Source organism: Capricornis sumatraensis, chromosome 2, assembly GCF_032405125.1.
Source record: "Capricornis sumatraensis isolate serow.1 chromosome 2, serow.2, whole genome shotgun sequence".
Classification (NCBI taxonomy): domain Eukaryota; kingdom Metazoa; phylum Chordata; class Mammalia; order Artiodactyla; family Bovidae; genus Capricornis; species Capricornis sumatraensis.
The window spans coordinates 113,333,047-113,343,268 of NC_091070.1; positions in this window are offsets into that span (position 1 = coordinate 113,333,047).

Here is a 10,222-nt window from a genome sequence, read left to right on the forward strand (position 1 = left end):
TTCATTGGAAGGATGGATGCTGAAGCTGAAGCTGAAGCTCCTATACTTCGGCCACTTGATGTGAAGAGTTGACTCATTGGAAAAGACCCTGATGCTGGGAAAGATTGAGAGCAAGAGAAGAAAGGGGCAACACAGGATGAGATGATTGGATAGTATCACTGATTAAATGGACATGAGTTTGAGCAAACTCCAGATTTGTGATGAACAGGGAAGCCTGGCGTGCTGCAGTCCATGAGGTCACAAAGAGTCGGACAGGACTGAGAGACTGAACAACAACTGCAATGTACAGATGTAAGAGTGGGACTGTTCAGAAGGTTGAGTGACAAAGAATTGATGTTTTCTAACTGAAGGGCTGAATAAGACTCTTGAGAGTTCCTTGGACTGCAAGGAGATCAAATCAGTCAGTCTTAAAGGAAGTCAACCCTGAATATTCATTGGATAGACTGATGATGATGAAGCTGAAGCTCCAGTACTTTGGCCACCTAATGGAAGGAGCTGATGAATTGGAAAAGACTCTGATGCTAGGAAAGATGGAAGGCAAAAGGAGAAGGGAGTGGCAGAGGATGAGATGATTAGATAGCTTCACTGATTCAATGGACATGAATTTGAGCAAGCTCCAGGAGACCGTGAAGGACACTGAAGCCTGGCATGCTGCAGTCCATGGGGTCACAAAATTCGACACAACTTAGCTATTAAACAACAACATCAAATCCTAGCCATTGTTTCTCTTGAGACTTAAACTGTCCCAATTATGATATGGGAGGTTTTTCACCCCAGGCACTTATGAATCCTTTTATCATACCTTTATCATTGAGCTTCCCTTTACCTTCTGGTATGGCAAAGGTGTTCCAGACTCTTGGAGAAACTTCCTGCTCCAAACTAGAAATCAGTCATTTCTCCAAGGTACTTTGGTTTCTCGTAGTGGGAAAATACTATGTGAAAGCCTTAATCTGAGTTCTAAGCCTTCATTTTAAGGTTTTTGAAGTGGCCAGGACCTTTTTTTCAGTCTTAATATTATGATTTTTTTTATTTATGCTTGCAATTCAAGTTTAAAACTACAGAGTTTTACTCATTTCCTCACATCAACTTTTCCACATAGAAAAATTCTAGTTTCCTGTGAATCAACACAATTATGTACTCACTTAAACCCACTATATGCTGTATTCCATACTATCCACCTGTCTCACTATACACCATATCTCACCAGCCTATACACACAAGATAGCTTTAGAATAACAATAAAAACACTACACACAAAAACATCATTTGGGCCAGAGATCCACCAAGAGCAAGCTCTCCTCTCAAGGAACTTATAAGTAGAAAGAAAAGGAAAACAATAAGAACCATAGTGTTCTGGGTATGAGTAAAGTGGATCTATGCAAGATACCAGTCAAGGGAGGGTTACTTCCACTGTAGCACTAAGGAAGGCTTTCTGGAGAAACAAGCTGCTCAGCTAACCATTATAGGCAGAAAATCATCCAGGCCAAGATGGAGATATTTTATTTAAAATGCTCAGCAGCTCTGCAAATACAGTTATCTCAGCATAATTACAGTTAGTTCAACTTGAAAAATGATATTTCAGCAGAAGCAAAAAAAGAGTTTTAAATAAGAAGTCAAAGGCATGTCACCATGAAGTTGTGTACATCATTTCATTTATTCCAAGGTATGTTCTTTCTCACAAATCACACCTATGAAATCTGAATGGATCTTGCTAGTGATATTGTCTCATAACAATTTTTATTTATGTTTCTGCTAGTGTATAAATTATGATTTATCTTACAACCTACAGAAACAATGATTTGATCAAATGTGATGATTATTTGATAAAATATGATGAGATTGATTCCTAGGCTGACAACTTGAGTTTCAGGGTTCCTGGATACTTATTCCTAATGGAAAAGGAGACATTCAGGGCTCATGAGATATTCTGATATGACCTGTTAAGAACACAAACAAAAAATGCTCAACTTAAGAGATATTTGTCCACTATGTTCATAGCAGCATTATTCACAACAGGCAAAAAGTGACTGTTGAATTAACCAATGTGTCTGTTGAGAGATCAACAGGTAAACAAAATCTTTAACAGGAAAGAAATTCTAACACAGATCACCACATGAATGAATTATGAGGACATAATGCTAAATGTAATAACCATTCACAAAAAGGCAAATCATTCCACTTCTAGAGATATCTAGAGTGTAGAGATTCATATAGACAGAAAGTAAGATGGTGGTTGCCAGGGTCTGAGGGAGCAAGGATTAGGGAAAGTGGTTTAATGGGCATAGACTTCTAGTTTTTCAAGATGAAAAGAGTTCTAGAGATTGGCTGTATAAAATGTAAATGTACTTAAGACTACTAAACTATATGTGTAAAAATGGCTAATGCAGTAAATTTTACATGATGTAATTTACTGCAATTTTTTAAAAACAAATTTATCTACAGACGGAAGTTGAGTAAATTTTCTAGTGGAAATATTAAGGCTAAAAAGGCATAATATTAATAGATAAAACAGAGGGAAAAAATAAAACGATGGGCAGAAAAGAAAGATTAAAAAATGAAAACTCCCCAGCGTCTCCAAAACCATAATGCAAGGCATATAGAAAGGATCAAGGAGGGCACTATTATTGCTGCAAGTATTGAGCCAATGGATGCGGGGTGTCCTGGCAATTGGGAGAAGACAAAGGGATATCACTTCAAACCCATTCTCTGGTTCTCCAGGCCTTCTTGCCCACCCAAGTGTCAACACCTACTTTTGTGCTTACCGGCTTTTGATGATTGGACATTTCTGATTCTCTTTCTCATATTCCCAGATGTCATATTCTCACAGCCACCCACAGTCTGTTCTTCTTGCCCCATCCCACCCAGTTTATAGTCCTTCATTCTTACCTATTGCCTGCCTTAGTTCAGCTATTTTCATTCCTCTGGCACTGAAGTCCCAGAAATGAATCTCAAACTCTCTCTCTTTCTTTGTCTCTCCCTTCCTACCTCTCCCTCTGTCACTCTTTCTTCCCCTTCTCCTTCCTCCCTCCTTAGCTCATCCATCAAGTCTCTCCCCTTCCTCAGGAGTGCCCTCTGTTCTTGAAGACCACCTCCTCCTATCCCCAGTTGGGCTCCAGTTCCTTCTCACCCCAGTACAGGATGATGTCCTGGTCTCCTAGACTGCTGTGCTTCACTCAGCAACTCAGGCCAGCCACCTCCCCAGTTGCCACATCCAGGGTTACTCGGAGATACCAAGTCCAGTCAGCATTGGGCATGATGTCTCCTTGCTGAGTGCCAGGCTGCTCCTGCTTGCCCCTCATCCACATCACCCACACAGGTTTTGGGTAGAATCCTGAGACGCAGCACACCAGCAGTAGGCAGCCAGGCCCAGGAGTGGGGCCACTGGACAGCCAGGCCTCAGGCTTCACTGGGTTAGGAAGAAGCAGTAAGAATGTCAGATTATGACTCTCATCCAGAGCCTGGGGATTTGGAAACACAAATATGGATAGTTGCCTCTTCCACTCCTATGGGAATCAGATCATTTATTGATTAAATACCTCTCAACTTAGGTGTTCTCCACTTTTGAATTTAAAGAAGGAGGTGGGAGGTAATAGAAAAGTCTTGGGGAGAGAACAAGACTAACCTTGCTTCTGCAGGTCTGCTTTCCCTGCATCGAGGACACCCAGGAGATATCGAGGACAGGTTTCTGAGATGAACGACTGAACTGAACTGAACTGATTGTGAACAGTGCTTCTATGTACCTCCATGTACAAATATTTCTTTGAACATCTGTTTTCAGTCATTATGGGTATTACACCTAGAAGTGGAATTGCTGAGTGAAATGATTACCTCAGTGTCTAATTTTGTGTAATATTCAGTTTTCCATAGCACCTGTACAATCTTACATTTCCACAATCAATGTGTGAGGGATGGAATTTTAAATAGGAGGATAGATACATACTTATCTAATAGATGCATACTATATTAGGGGTAAAAATTAACATTTTAAAATATACATTATTAACTATTCAAAGTAAAAATAAACTAATAGTAATAGATAATTTTTAAATGCTTTTTGCAGTTCTCTTGAACATCTGACTTAGAAGAACACAGCTATATTTTCATATCTGTTCCCAAATACAATCTGATGTCCTATAGTCTCTGGAAAACAATATACATTCAAATAACATCTTGGTGTTGGTAAAAAATAGCTTTGAACTCATGTCAGGAGAAAGCAAGTGTCCCTGAACACACCTCAAGAACAGCTTACCTAGATCTGGTACTTTGTAGGGCATGTGTGAAGGTATCATGTCTTCTAAGTTAGAATATTTCTAAAAAAGTTTCATTTTAAATAACTATCTCATTACCCTGAGGTAACCAAAGGCAGAATGAGTACTTGATTCTTTCCATATATTTACCAATTGTCGAGAGAATGAATTGCTTATACGGCTTCCTAGGAGAACAATTGGTAAGTTTTTGCATTATTGAACACTCATGAATTTCATCATATTAAAAATATTTGAATCAATCCTGGCCATTGTTTTTCTTGAGGTTCAAACTGTCCCAGCTGTGACATGGGAGCCTTTTAAAGCCAGTCACTTATGAATCCTTTCAACATGCCTTTATCATTGAGCTTCCCTTTACCTTCTGGTACAGCAAAGTTGTTCTAGACTCCTGTAGAAACTTCCTACCCCAAACTAGAAATTAGCCATTTCTCCAATATGCTTTGGTGACTTTCAATGGGAAAAAAATATGTGGAAACCATAATCTGGGTCCTAAGCATTGGTTTGGGGGATTTTCAAGTGGCTAGGACCTTTTTCTAAAGCTTAAATATTATGATTTTTTAAGTTATACTTGCAATAAATATATTTTATACTTTTATATATACTTCAAGTTTAAAACTACAGAGTTTTATTTATCCATCTCATATCAACTACTCTTCTCCACAAAGAAAATCCTGGTTCCCAGGGAATCAACACAAATGTACTCACCTAATTTCACTATACACTATACTCTATACTATCTACCTGTCCCACTGTACACTCGATCTCACTAGCCTATATACACACGATAGTCTTAGAACAACAATAGAAACCCTACCAACAAAATATGAGTGGAGTAATTTAATATTTGTTTTCTTACCCTACAATGTATCCCCTGGAGACAAATAAATTTTTATGCTTTAAATCACCCTGACTTCTGGTGTGTTACAAACTTTATAAACAGTTATGCTCCTTGTTGCATTTAGCTTTAATTTTTAGGAGTTAAAACTCCTGTTTGTGCAATCTATCATGTTATTAAATGCCTATGTGGACCAGGACATCCTGAATCTCAGAGTTAGGAGCTCAGCAAGTCCTTTCTCCAAATATTGATAATAACAGTTGTACAAAATTTTCAAAATAACCAACTTTAGATTTCTAGAAAATCACCAAAGATATGGAACAAAAGCTATTCAAAGAACTACCTGAACCTCAGCAAGAACAATGGGAGGGGCAACCTAACATGGGGTTGTTTCCATGCTTTCCTTGACTTCTGAATACAGATATTTGGCAACCTCTTTGACCTCCAAACTCCTCCAAGAACCAAACACAATTTAAGCCCCACCCAAATCACTCACAAGCACCAGATCTCATCTTCATTGAATCTTCTTGTCATTAGCAAGCACTTGGTTTGCGATTTTAGGAAGCTGTAGCTGATATAACGCTACATGTTAACCATATTTTTTACCTAGTAACCTGTTCTTAAAATGCCTCTGTTTTTCTCTCTTGTGATTGACTCAAGACCATTTTGCTGAGTTCTGAGCAATGAAATGCAGTGTGCTGGAGATGTAGCTTCCTCCAGGCCTGACCATGTAGGCAATGTGCTGATCATCTTGCCATGCAGTGCCATCCTGGAGGTCACCTGTTAGGGAATGCTTAAGAGGAGGATTCCTACGTGCTGTTTCTCATAAATCGTCTGTTCCTTACCAGTGCAACAGCAAGCCACTCCCAGGACTGAGCTCATTATATGAGACAGGCTTGAATCTCCTTCAGTAAACATTCTCTTTACAACAAAACTGCTTCGTCTCGATCCTCTTTCTTGAGATATGGATTGTCTCCTGACCTTGTGACCAATATTAATCCCTTCTTCCCTTGGTAATGGTTGCTGCATGTTTGGTTTTCTGATCTTTATCGTCGAGAGAAATTTCTTGTACAACAGCCTATATATACTCACAGAAAGATCATCAAAGCATCTTTGCTCCATCAGAGCTTGGGTTCCCGTGTCTTTCTTTCTTTCTTTTTCTCCCTCTCTCTCTCTAGCTAATACTTTGGAGCATAGAAACCCGTCATGCTCACTCTCCTGCCTGAACTTCCAAGACCCCCTCGAGAGGGTGTCTGTACATTTGTGAGCGATGCAAGCCCTGTGTCAAGGTCTTTATTGGTTCTCTGCATTAACCAGGGAATATCAGCCTCTTTCTCTCTTTCACTTTCTTACCGTCAACTCTGGACCATCAGGTTCCAGTCAACTGAAGGACCCCAACAGTCACCTCTTACAGATGGCAGATACAGGAAAAAAGGGCTGTCTGGCCTACATGAGGTTTGCTGCATGAGAAATATACTTTGTTGTCTAGAGCCGCTAAGATTCTCAGATTTATTTATAACTGCAGCACAACTAGCTTTACTGGTTAATATTGTTACCAAACCAAACTTGGGTCCACTTGTCCAACTCACAGTAAAATCAATCTACTGACATTGAGTGATGGTGAAGGAAAATACAGCATTTATTGCAAGGTGCCCAGCATGGGACCAAGCAAAGAGAATGGGCAACTCATGCTTGAAAGACCTGAACTCACTGAAGGCTTTCAAGGAAGGTTTATTTAAAGACTGAATGAAGGAGGTCTCCAGGTGCATAATCAGCTTGTGCACACCCTTCTGATGGGTTGATGGTGAAGTAACTGGGTAGTATTTCAGCAGTTAAAATCATCAACCTCTGGTTCTAACTAGTCTGGGATTTACCTGTTGGTGGTCAGCCTGCAGTTAACTTCTTTCACCAGACAAAGGTTTTAGCACCTGCAAATAGCACACAGATATGGTTTGGAATATTATCTATGTCCCTTGAGGAGGAATTAAAAGTTGTTGACTTTGTTTTGTAGCTAAACTATAATATTATCTTGTCATGCTTGACTATTTTCCTTTGTTTCTGCATTTCCTCACTTCTCCAATTAAGTTTGCCCTTGGGAATTCAGAGAAGGACCAGGAGGGGAAAGCTTTTCTACAGACAAAAAGCAGAGAACACTGGGTTTTTTTCCAGAAAGGTCTTGCAGGGTCCTGCTCTGTTGCCATATTATAGAACCCAGTAACCAGTATTCTTTCCCTTCTCCTGAATTCAGAACCAAATGAGATACAGATATAGAGGATAAGATATGTGGATCAAATTGTCAATTTAATTTCTGATGAACTTCCTAGAGAATTTTCCTTAAGTGTGTAATCCAAGTAATCTTGCTGGCACTGAAAATTGAAGTGGCCTTACTCACTCTTATAAACTCTTTTTGTTCAAGCCCCAAAATCCATATGTTGAAGCCCTAACTTCCTGTGTGGCTATATTTAAAAATGAAGCCTCTAAGAAAGTATTGATAAGTGAGGTTAAATAATGTCCTGAGTGTGGGAACTTTTAAGAAGAGACACCAGAGAAATCTCACCTTCTCTCTCTCCCTCTCTCTCTTTCCCTTTCTCTCTCTTTCTCCTATCTCCCACCCCCCGCTCACCACATGCACTGAGGAAAGGACACATGAGGACATATCAAAAAGGTGGCTGTCTATAAGCAAGCCAAAAGGAGAACCTTCACCAGACTCCTCAAGAATTGTGAAAAAATGTCTGTGGTTTTATGTAACCCAGGTTGTGTGTTTTGCTATGCAGCCTAGACAGACTAATACACTCATCTAGTCCAGGCAATTCTGGAAAATCTACAAACCTGAGGGTCTGTTTCTGATCAAGTCAGGGGATGGAGGAGAGACCAGAGCTGACACTTCTGAGAGCAGCTTGGCTCCAGAGACAAAGAGCACGAAGAAGCTGTGGAGACATATCACAAACCCAGTTTCTCTCCTGGAGTCACCAATGAGCTAATTCACTCTATTGTCATGGGAAAGAATAGGTATAAGAAAAAAAAATATATTTAGGGGAAATAAGATGGTATCAGCTCTACCCCCTGAGATGACAATGCCCATCCACTCATTCAAACAGAAACCTAGAAACCTGCATTTTTTGAAAATGTATCTCTCCTTTACTCCTCACAGTCACCATGGCATTTGTCTCCATAATCTATAAAATATGCCTCTTCCTCTCTAAACTCACTAGCTCTGCTTTCATCACATGTGACCCAGGTCAAGGCCACAACCCCTTATCTAGACAATGCAATCCAAACCCTCTCTCTATCTTTTCAGCACGATGGTAATCATTGCGACAAAAAAAAAAGCAAACGTCATCATGTCAAGTTCATGCTATTAATAGCTCATTTAATTTCACAAAAAATAATCCAAGCTCCTATATATGTCAGTTTTATACACAAAGGTTCATACATTAATGTATCATTACCCAACAAAAAGGGTTGAGGAGGTGAAAGGAGTGAGATGTGCAAGAAAGGAAACCGACAGACTATATCAGGGAACGTTTATGAACATATATCCAAGAGTCTGAAATCTGTATGAAGTGCAACAGGGAAAGAAGGAGGTGGTTATATAAGCTCTCTAGACACACATGATTCCCATAGAATAAACTGATATGGATGGGACATCCTGATTAAAGTCCAACCTGGGACTTCCCTGGTGGTCCAGTGGTTAAGAACCCACCTTGCAATGCAGGAGACATGTGTTCAATCCGTGGTCAGGGAACTAAGATCCCACATCTTGCAGAGCAACTAAGCCCACACACCGCAACTAGAGAGGCAAGCACAGCAACAAACTATCCCACATGATGCAGTGAAGACCCACATGCCACAAGGAAGAACCAAGGTAGCCACATAAGTAAATAAATATTAAAAGAATGCATCCTGCCTGAGGGTCCTTGCCCATCGTGGCGGATCCAGTGCTCTTCCTCTGTCACCAGCCTTCCCAGGCTGCCTCTTCTCGCCCCACGGGTGCCTAGCCTCTAGTGTCCTCACGCTCACCTTTGCCTGGGCTCTTACCTGGCCCTCCACCAAGCTCACATCTGTGGGTTGTTTAACCACTAGAGATCACTGTCCTCAGCACTCCACTGTTGTGTGCCCACCCCACAGTGTCACACTCTATGCCATCATCCCCTCTGTGCCAGCAGAAACCTCACCCTCTGACCACTTCCCTGCTCAAGAAACCACACTGCCTCCCATAACACATGCCTTTTACTGGTCTTTCATTTCCCCATCAGCACTTCTTCAAGTGATTCTCTCCCCTTCCTGGCTCCCAGCAGCAGTCTCTGCTTCTGTTCTGGGTCCTCCTGCCTCTCACATCTACAGCGGTGGGAAGGGTACCACCCTGAGATCCAGGATAAACTTCTTACTAGCATACACAGATTATTGCCCAGGGTCTCAATTTCTCCCACTGTAAAATGACTGCACTAAAAGAATTTGACATTCTCCAATTCTGCTTCAACTCTAACATTTTTTGACTTGGTTTGTATTTACATTTACTTTTACTTACATAGTCTTTTCTTTCTCTACCTCCTGGACCTCTTTTCTATGGTTCTATGATATTCTCTATTTACCTTTAAGCTGAGTCCCCTGGGTCTCTTCTCTCTTTTATCACCACTCTTCCCTATCCATTCATTCTAAGTGCTGCCCACCACCTTGGCTAAATTTTGAAACCTAAAGCATTGCCTTCTCACTGGACCTTAAGTTTTCCTTCTGTAAATATATTAACAACAGGTAAAATGCTTTTTTTGTAAAACAAAAGCCAAGAAATGAACAAGAAAACACTACCACAACACAGAGGTATATCAGGTAAGCTATAGCTTTGTAAATTATTAATACATGCATATGCTGACCTCACAAGATGTATAAAATCTTTAAGAAAGAACTCAAATAAGACATTGAAAATCAGAGTGGGAAATGGAAGCTGACATTTAGGCTTCCCAGGTCATTTTCATGAGTTGGTTCCCAAGACTTATGTCTATAACACCCACATGAGTGAGGAGGCAATGTTTTGAGATCACCCCCCTCCCAAAAGGCAAGTTGTCATGGGACTTTTTGGGGCTTCCCAGGTAGGGCTAGTAGTAAAGAACCCACCTGCCAATGT